This window comes from Lissotriton helveticus, chromosome 8, assembly GCF_964261635.1.
Source record: "Lissotriton helveticus chromosome 8, aLisHel1.1, whole genome shotgun sequence".
In the NCBI taxonomy this organism is placed as follows: Eukaryota; Metazoa; Chordata; class Amphibia; order Caudata; family Salamandridae; genus Lissotriton; species Lissotriton helveticus.
The window spans coordinates 874583219-874593233 of record NC_136069.1 but is presented as its reverse complement, the minus strand read 5'-3'; the positions used below and the strand labels follow the sequence as shown (position 1 = coordinate 874593233).

Below are 10015 nucleotides of genomic sequence, written 5' to 3'. Positions count from 1 at the left end.
CCTGCCCCCTCCCTGTTTCCCAGGCAGAAGGGGAACCGCTTTTCCGTAAAAGCTGAGAGCATAGCACGGGAGACCCTTAGTTTTAGGCAGACAGGAGGCACTTTGTCACTACAAAGCCCACACCTCATACTGGAAGAGTAATACGTAACCAGGGCGGGGGCGGTGAAAATAGATTACCTGCATATGACTATGTTTGTAGTTGAAGGATGGGACCGGTAGGTCATATACAAGTAATTGCATATTGCAGGCACTAAACCGGCATAGCTAACACTGTGGGTACCAAGCAGGAGACATAAGTAATACTGAGCGCAGGCACTTAAACAAATAAGAGAATTTAAGAAAAGCAAAATACCAGATACACCATACATGCCTCAATAGAGTTAACAGTACATTCTTGCATAGAACAGAAGAGAAATGTGACGATGTTATTCCTATGTTCACTCAACAGAACATATCCAGTTCAGCAGCAGACGAATGACTACATATGCCCGTTCTAAACAAGTTTTAAAAATATCTGAGGTAAGAGCTTACTTCTAAAAATAAGGATGGGAATGTAAAAATAGAGTATATAAAATAGTTTAGTGAAAAATTACTGTATATTTTACCATCACAGATACACTACAAGTGGGCAGTTGCCTGACAACTAAACAACCAAGGAACCCCATCAAAAGGAGCTTTTGGTTACAAGAGAGAGGTAAATAGAAAAATAAATAACTATCCCCAAGCGCACAAACGAGGGGAATTTCTATCTAAAACCTAAGAAAAGCTCTATTTTTCATTAACAGAAGGGCACCAAGGACTATATGTGTAGCACCAAAAGAGGGAGACCTTAAGGAGACCCCATTTTTTGAGCGCCCACAATACGGCACCAAGGGTGAGAATCTATACTTTTCTTCTCTCTTTGGTCCATGGGTTTATTAGTTCCTTCTTCCCAATTGGTCTTCCACAAGGAATAAGACTTGTAGGGCCTGTATAGTATATGTGAAGTAAATGTATGCTAAGGAGCTAAGAGGCCAAATCAGAGGCTTTTGAACTAATGCAAACATCACTGTGTAATGATATGTACGAGAGAAGTAAATGTACGGTCACTAGGAACTGCATATGGTTGAAAGAATAACAGCAGTAAGAACCAATAGTGTGAAGCCTGAGTGGGTATACGCCAACCACAAGAGCTCAACCATTAGAGCAAAAACAGACAATAGACGTTAATGCATAATATCTGACAGTGCATATGTCTCCTAATATATTCACAGATACGGTATATTCATCCGTTCCCTGAAACCCCAGAAACAAGAAGTCCTGAGGAAGGTGCTACGATATCAAGTGACAAGCACCGAAACGCGTCGACGCACTGTTTTGATCCAAAAGAATCCAACCAGGGCCAGATTGAGCTTCAGATGGGCATTAGGTCTCTCCACTAAAGCTAGAGAGTATTTAAACCGTCTATGGCCATTGGATCTTGTCAAATATAGTGGCAGAAATATTAAGTGGGCCACTTAGATATGAGGGGTTTATTGTAAATTTGCTTTGTTTGTTGTTTACTGTGAATATATCTTGATTGCTTTTCCATTTATTGTGTATCTTGATTGATTTTCCATTTATTGTGTATCATAATATTGTGGTGATGTAACATTGTTTAATAATTATTCTTAACCCACCGGGATATGTTATCTTGGTTTTTAATTATTTTGGATGAATTTTATCTTGTTTTTATTGTCTATTTGTATACAATTCGAATAAATCTAGATTGTTTAGCAAGACTATTTCTTTGTGGAAATCCATCCTTATGCTTGTCTGAATACCTATGATATACTGTGACCTCTCCTTGTATTACAAGAAAGGTCTGTGTAAGAAGTAGACTTGCTGTCAAAGCTGCCCTAATATCAGGTGCTGGTTTTAGCAGTACATTAGATTTAATTTTTTTTTGCTTGGCTACCCTTTGCTTTGCCTTTCCTTTTTCATGCTACCACAAGACCGGCGTATCTCCCCCAGTTGTTGAGTCGGGTTAAGGTCGCCGGATGCCTCTATAGAAATGTAGGGAGTCATCCCACATTCCCCACCCTTTCTTTTGGTGACTAAGGGGACTGCCCCCTGCCTGTTTTCGACAATTACAACAGGAGACAGGTGCATAGCCGGTGGTCCAAGCCGCCATTCTTTCTCGGCTGGATTATGGGAGTGCTCTGCTGCTTGGTGTTAATCAGACCGAGGCCACCAGACTGCAGAGGGTGCAGAATGCCGCTGCGCGGGCCATTGTGGGCCTCCCGAGGCGGTGCTCTGTATCTGCAGTTTTAACCTCCCTTCACTGGCTGCCGGTCAGACAGAGAATCAAATTCAAGGCGCTCTGTCTGACATTCAAGATCCTGAAATTCTCGTCACCTCCTGCCCTGACGGGTCTTGTTTCCCCGTATGTCCCCAGGCGGTCTCTCAGGTCGGAATCTCTCCATTTAGCGAACACGCCTAGATTCAGACTGAGTAGAATGGGCGGCCGTTCATTTCGAGTTATGGCGGCCGGATTATGGAATTCCCTTCCTGTCCATATCCGTGCCCTTGATAGCCTGACTCTCTTCAGACGTGCGATCAAAACCTATCTGTTCACCTCTACTGACTGATCCTCCTTCTTTTCAGCGGTGCTTTGTTGTGTTGTGATACTGGATCAGGCGCCAGGACGCCCCTTCGCTGGGGCAGCTGTGCGCTGAATAAAAGTTATTAACATAACATAACATAACATAGATGTTACCTCTCCCTGAGATTCTAATACGAGGGAAAGCACGTCCGTATCTCGGGTAACACTACCCAACCCCGGTGAGAGTATAGTGCTTCCAGCCTCGTCAGTACAGTCCTTTGATTGATTGTTAGTCCCACGCAGGAGAGGAAGAAGGCTGCTGGTGGGAGATCTAGATAAACGCCTATTTACTAACTTGATCTCCCTATCTATGACTGAAGCAGCTCTAGTTAAAAAGGCTTCCATGGTGGTTACAGATACTCTAGCTGTACCTAAGGGCCCCTACTGGGTCACCTGGTCTTTCGCCTCCCCATGCCGGGTAAACTAATCTATTATCCCAAGCTTGCCTCGAACAAATGGGCCCATAGTAACCAACCTGCAGCAAATTCAACACTAAACTCTCAGACACAAGGGCCACCAAATAATAACATAGAAAATAAAATGTAAATGAGGAAAGTCAAAAGGGAATAGAAAAGAATGTCCAAAGAACTATAAATAAAAACTGAAATAACCTGGCCCAGCCCAGCCTCCTCCGGGCTCTGACGGGCGCGGACGGGCCCACCCTTGGCCCAAGCTTTGCCCGGGCAGCGCCCGTGCACGAGTGGCGCTGCGGGAGGTTCAGCGTGAATTTAAGCGCCTCCTGGTGCTTTGGGGTGACGTAGATGTTGTTCGCGAGTTAGGGCTGCCGGGAAATAGAGTCCTTGACCGCCCGCGTCCAGACCAGCGGGACCAGCGGGACGGCCGTCAGGGTGGGAAAGATGCAGGCAGCGTCAGGAGCCTCAGGGAGAAGTGGCAGGTAAGTTTAAATCCCGGGAATAAATGTCCAACTGCAAGAAAAGCAACCAGCGCTGCGGGAGGCTCAGTATGAATTCAAGCGCCTCCTGGCGCTTTGGGGTGAGGTAGATGTTGTTCGCCAGTTAGGGCTGCCGGGAAATAGAGTCCTTGACCGCCCGCGTCCAGACCAGCGGGACCAGCGGGACGGCCGTCAGGGTGGGAAAGATGCAGGCAGCGTCACGAGCTTCAGGCCGAAGTGGAAGGTAAGTTTAAATCCCGGAAAAAAATGTCCAACTGCAAGAAAAGAAACCCATCTTGGTAGCTTACTTCGCAGTAGTAAATTAAGTTTATTTTGAAGGTTTGAGACTAGTCTTAATAACATTTAACAATGTAGTCTTGACTGTTTATGCCTAGCCTGACTTGATCAGAAGGTACATTTTTGTGCAAAATATATTCCCTTCTAAAGCAGGTGAATGATTACAATAGTAAAAGTCAATAAGATGTTCCTTACAATACATCTTCAATTTGAAGATATCGTACTGCCAAAGTTTTGATTTCAGGCAAGGTTTTGCTGACTCTTTTGTGGTTGTCAGATGTTTCGGGAGAAAGCCATACTATTGCCATCCTTTTACCATTTAAATGACATTATGTAAGTTAACCAACAAATCCATATTTACCACTTTTTCATAGGGTAAGCATTTCAACCAATTGGCTGATTTATCCCCCTACAATACTATGCTCTTTTTTAGACATTTTTTGGGTAGGACTTACGTAAGCCTTCATAACTTTTTTACATAAATATTACACAACACAAATTTGCACCTTTTTGCACCACATCCTTGGAATTCTAAAAGTACCCAAGGTTTGTGTACCCTCTTGAGAGAACTATGAAATCTGTGTACCCTCTTGAGAGAACTATGAAAATCTCCAAAACATAACTAAACTTGGGGTTTTACTATGGAAAATGGGAAAAAGTGCTGTGTGAAAAACGGCATCAACAAAAGGTTTCGTGTGGTAGGATCACCATTTTCAAATCTTTCATGAACAAGCAGAGTTGCAAAAAGTCTTTGCATTTTTCTAAGTAGTAGTACATTTTTCCTAGTTTTTGTGGGTTCAACCTAATTGCAGTGTATAGCAGGGACAGCTTGGAAACCCATTGGAAGCAATACATTTCTGGAAAGTAATACGTTTCTGAAAACTAGAAAAAATTCAACATTTTGCAAGAGGTCATTTGTATAGATTGTCCTTGGTTTCCACAATGAAAATAATCATTGAATTATTAAAAAAATGTAAAATAAGCATGCAATTATCAGATTTGGTGACAATTCATCTCAAATGTTTTGCCCTTGTGGCTGAGTTACCGTTATTACTGTCTGACCCTTGTGTTCACAGAGATTTATAATGTTTGTTGCTTGTCCAAACATACACAATGCCCAGAGCCAACAACAGACCTGCAGCTTTTAATGAGATTTTATTGTGAATGAAAAATGGGTATGAATGGATTCTCCCTATTTTTAAAATGTGCACAAAATAATGAGTTTAGGAACAATGTTTATTTGTACACATCTGAATTAGAGGAAACTCATACTACCATGTGATTTAGAGGGCATTTTGAATAATATGTTCTTTCATGCACACTAGCTTATATTTGGAATAAAAAAAATAGAGAGAAAGGCAATTGATCTACTTCTCAGTGTCCCCACACGTCTCCCTATAAGACTCATACCCCAGTTGTGTGGGTGGGCCTAGCTCCTGTCACAGGAAAGGCCCTGAAATGCAATATGGAGATATCAAATTTCACCAATCAAAATCAACCTATTTTGTCTATGTGGGTAGCTGTGGAATTTGGATCTGGGCTAGGCCGCCACCGGGAGAAACCTACAAAATACAGACATTTTTTAAAACTAGACCCACTTGAGGGTCAGGGGTGCATGGATACCATTGGCTTGTATTTTCCAAAATGCCCTGCAGACTTCAACCATTGGCTAAAATCACACATTTTCCTCACTTTTCTGAGAGGGAAAGTTCTGGAATCTACTTGAATCCTCAAAAGTCTTACCATACTGCATTCCCATACATCTTCCAATAAAACAGCACCCCATTTGTGTGGCTTGTATCAAACCAGGGACCATGCATAGTCAATATGATCAGATACTTGGCCAGGCTGCCGATCTCTCTGTTTTTGGTCTTTTTAACCCTGGGGTTTTCTAGGCTCTCTGCCCCACTGGGATAAACCCCCCAATCTATCCCCTGAGGTGGGTAAAAGCGGTTGACCCCCATTCTGTGGTGGAGACACAGTCCAATGCCTGGGTGATCTTCCCCATCCATTTTTTCTACATTTTTTCCCTACATATGTTTAGTGTGTTTTACGTTTCCCCTTGAGACCGATTTGGGATAATCACCCTGTTAGACCTGGCATCATTGGCATGAGTCTCTCCTCCATTTTTAGGTCGAGCTGGCGTTGGAGCGCGAAGCGCTCCCGCCAGCGAGACTATAGTCACCTTCCTCCCTGTCAAGGGAGTAACAGCTGTGAACGAGCCCGATACAGACCTGGGCACGAGCCGACCCAGGTCTGTGAACGCGCTTCAAGGTTGAGCAGCTTGTGCACGTTTGTTGGACGTCAGGCGCTGCAAGCCCGCCAGACCAATTATCCCAGCATGCAACTCTACTTCCTGAGGCGCCACAAGACCAATTATCCCAGCAGGAGTCTCCACTTCCTCAGGCGCCGCAACAATTATCACAGCATGAGACCCACTTATCACAGCATGTCAACGGGCGCCCCAGGCTGCTGGAGCACTCAACTATAATTAATGTGCAGTTGAGTGCTCCAGCAGCGTGGGGCGGCTCTCTGCATGCTGTGATAATTATCTTTGGGGCCTCATGCTGTGATAATTAGGGCGGCATGCTCTATTTGCAGCACTGAACATTTTCAAAGAAGGCCAAGCAGTGACATTCATTGGAGACACTCGCCCTCACCCCCTCACCCCTCACACACCTCCTCACCCTCACACACCTCCTCACCCTCACCTTCACACCCCCTCACACACACCCTCACATACCCTTACAAGCACAGCAAAACACAACACAACACAGCACAGCAAAACACAACACAGCACAGCAAAACACAACACAGCACAGCACAGCAAAACACAGCACAACACAGCACAGCAAAACACAGCAAAGCAAAACACAGCACAGCAAAGCACAGCACAGCACAACACGGCACAGCACAGCAAAACACAGCACAACACAGCACAGCACAGCAAAACACAGCACAGCAAAGCACAGCACAGCAAAACACAGCAAAACACAGCACAGCAAAGCACAACACAGCACAGCACAGCACAGCAAAACACAGCACAACACAGTACAGCAAAACACAACACAACACAGCAAAGCACAGCACAGGACAGCACAGCACAGCAAAACACAGCAAAACACAGCACAGCACAGCAAAACACAACACAGCACAGCACAGCAAAACACAGCACAGCACAGCAAAACACAGCACAGAACAGCAAAACACAGCACAGCACAACACAGCACAGCAAAACACAACACAGCACAGCACAGCACAGCACAGCAAAACACAGCAAAACACAGCACAGCAAAGCACAGCAAAACACAGCACAGCAAAGCACAGCAAAACAAAGCACAGCAAAACACAGCACAACACAGCACAGCAAAACACAGCACAACACAGCACAGCAAAACACAGCACAGCAAAGCCCAGCAAAGCACAGCACAGCAAAACACAGCACAGCACAGCAAAACACAGCACAGCAAAACACAGCACAGCAAAACACAGCACAGCAAAACACAGCACAGCACAACACAACACAGCACAGCAAAACACAGCACAACACAGCAAAACACAGCAAAGCACAGCAAAACACAGCACAGCAAAGCACAGCACAGCAAAACACCGCACAGCAAAACACCGCACAGCAAAACACCGCACAGCAAAACACCGCACAGCAAAACACAGCACAGCAAAACACAGCAAACCACAGCACAGCACAGCAAAACACAGCACAGCAAAACACAGCACAGCAAAACACAGCACAGCAAAGCACAGCACAGCAAAACACAGCACAGCACAGCAAAACACAGCACAGCAAAGCACAGCACAGCAAAACACAGCACAGCAAAACACAGCACAGCAAAGCACAGCACAGCAAAACACAGCACAGCACAGCAAAACACAGCACAGCAAAACACAGCACAGCAAAACACAGCACAGCAAAACACAGCACAACACAGCACAGCAAAACACAGCACAGCCAAGCACAGCACAGCCAAGCACAGCACAGCCAAGCACAGCACAGCCAAGCACAGCACAACCAAGCACAGCACAACCAAGCACAGCACAACCAAGCACAGCACAACCAAGCACAGCATAACCAAGCACAGCATAACCAAGCACAGCATAACCAAGCATAGCGTAATAAAGCACAACAAAACATAGCATAACAAAAAATAGCATAACAAAACACAACAAAGCATAGCATAGCATAACAAAACACAGCATAGCATAACAAAACACAGCATAGCATAACAAAACACAACATAGCATAGCATAACAAAACACAACATAGCATAGCATAACAAAACACAACATAGCATAGCATAACAAAACACAACATAGCATAGGATAGCAAAACTAAACAGAGCATAGCATAACAAAACAAAGCATAGGATAGCAAAACAAAACATAGCAAAACAAAACATAGCTTAACAAAACATGGCATAACAAAACATAGCCTAACAAAACATGGCATAACAAAACATGGCATAACAAAACATGGCATAACAAAACATGGCATAACAAAACATGGCATAACAAAACATGGCATAACAAAACATGGCATAACAAAACATAGCATAACAAAACATGGCATAACAAAACATATAATAGCATAGCAAAACATAGCATATCAAATACAACAAAGCATAGCATAGCAAAACATAGCATAGCATAATAAAACATAGTATAGCATAACAAAACATAGCATAACAAAACATAGCATAGCATAGCATAACAAAACACAACATAGCATAGCATAACAAAACACAACATAGCATAGGATAGCAAAACTAAACAGAGCATAGCATAACAAAACAAAGCATAGGATAGCAAAACAAAACATAGCCTAACAAAACATGGCATAACAAAACATGGCATAACAAAACATGGCATAACAAAACATGGCATAAGAAAACATATAATAGCATAGCAAAACATAGCATATCAAACAAAACAAAACATAGCATAGCAAAACAAAGCATAGCATAGCAAAACATAGCATAGCATAGCAAAACATAGCATAGCATAACAAAACATAGCATAGCATAACAAAACATAGCATAACAAAACATAGCATAGCAAAACAAAGCATAGCATAGCAAAACACAACACAACATAGCATAGCATAACAAAGCATAGCATAACAAACACAACAAAGCATTGCATAGCATAACAAAACAAAGCATAGGATAGCAAAAAAACATAGCATAGCATAGCAAAACAAAGCATACAATAGCAAAACAATACATTGCATAGCATAACAAAACATAGCATAACATAACAAAACATAGCATAGCATAACAAAACATATCATAGCCTAGCAAAACATAACATACCAAACACAACAAAACATAACATAACATAGAAAAACAAAGCATAACACACACAACCACACACACACAACCACGCGCACACAACCACGCACACATAACCACAACCACACACACAACCACAACCACACACACAACTATCTATCGCCCTCACTCTATCTGTCTATCGATCTATCGCCCTCACTCTATCTGTCTATCGATCTATCGCCCTCACTCTATCGGCCTCAGTCTATCTATCTAATCGCCCTCACTCTATCTGTCTATCTATCGCCCTCACTCTATCTATCTATCGCTCTCACTCTATCTAATCGCCCTCACTCTATCTATCGCCTTCACTCTATCTTATCGCCCTCACTCTATCGCCCTCACTCTATCTATCGCCCTCACTCTATCTATCGCCCTCACTCTATCTATCTAATCGCCCTCACTCTATCTATCAATCTATCTATCGCCCTCACTCTATCTATCTATCTATCGCCCTCACGCTATCTATCTATCGCCGTCACTCTATCTATCTATCGCCCTCACTCCATCTATCTTTCTATCGATCTATCGCCCTCATTCTATCTATTTATTTAGATACTGATCGCCATCACTCTATCTGTCTAGCTATCTATCGCCCTCACTCCTATCTATCTATCTATCTATCTATCTATCTATCTATCTATCTATCTATCTATCTATCTATCTATCTATCTATCTATCTATCTATCTATCTATCTATCTATCTATCTCGCTCACTCAATCTCTCTATCGCCCTCTATCTATCGCCCTCCCTCCCTCTATCTATCTATCGCCCTCACTCTATCTATCTATCCCACTCACTCTATCTATCGCATCACCACAGCATCACTCAGCACCACCACAGCATCACTAAGGGGC

The 10015-nt window shown here is 43.2% G+C and overlaps 1 long non-coding RNA gene across 2 annotated transcripts; it reads left to right on the top strand.

The window, feature by feature from the left end:
* Positions 1–343: 343 nt before the first annotated feature.
* On the top strand, positions 344–1651 carry LOC144771800 (uncharacterized). 2 transcript variants are annotated; one of them, XR_013599483.1, is made up of 4 exons: positions 344–519; positions 614–694; positions 767–874; positions 1254–1651. It is a non-coding gene; the product is annotated as an uncharacterized LOC144771800 (long non-coding RNA). The 2 variants fall into 2 exon arrangements; XR_013599482.1 differs by having other exon boundaries at positions 344–694.
* The last annotated feature ends 8364 nt before the right edge of the window (positions 1652–10015 follow it).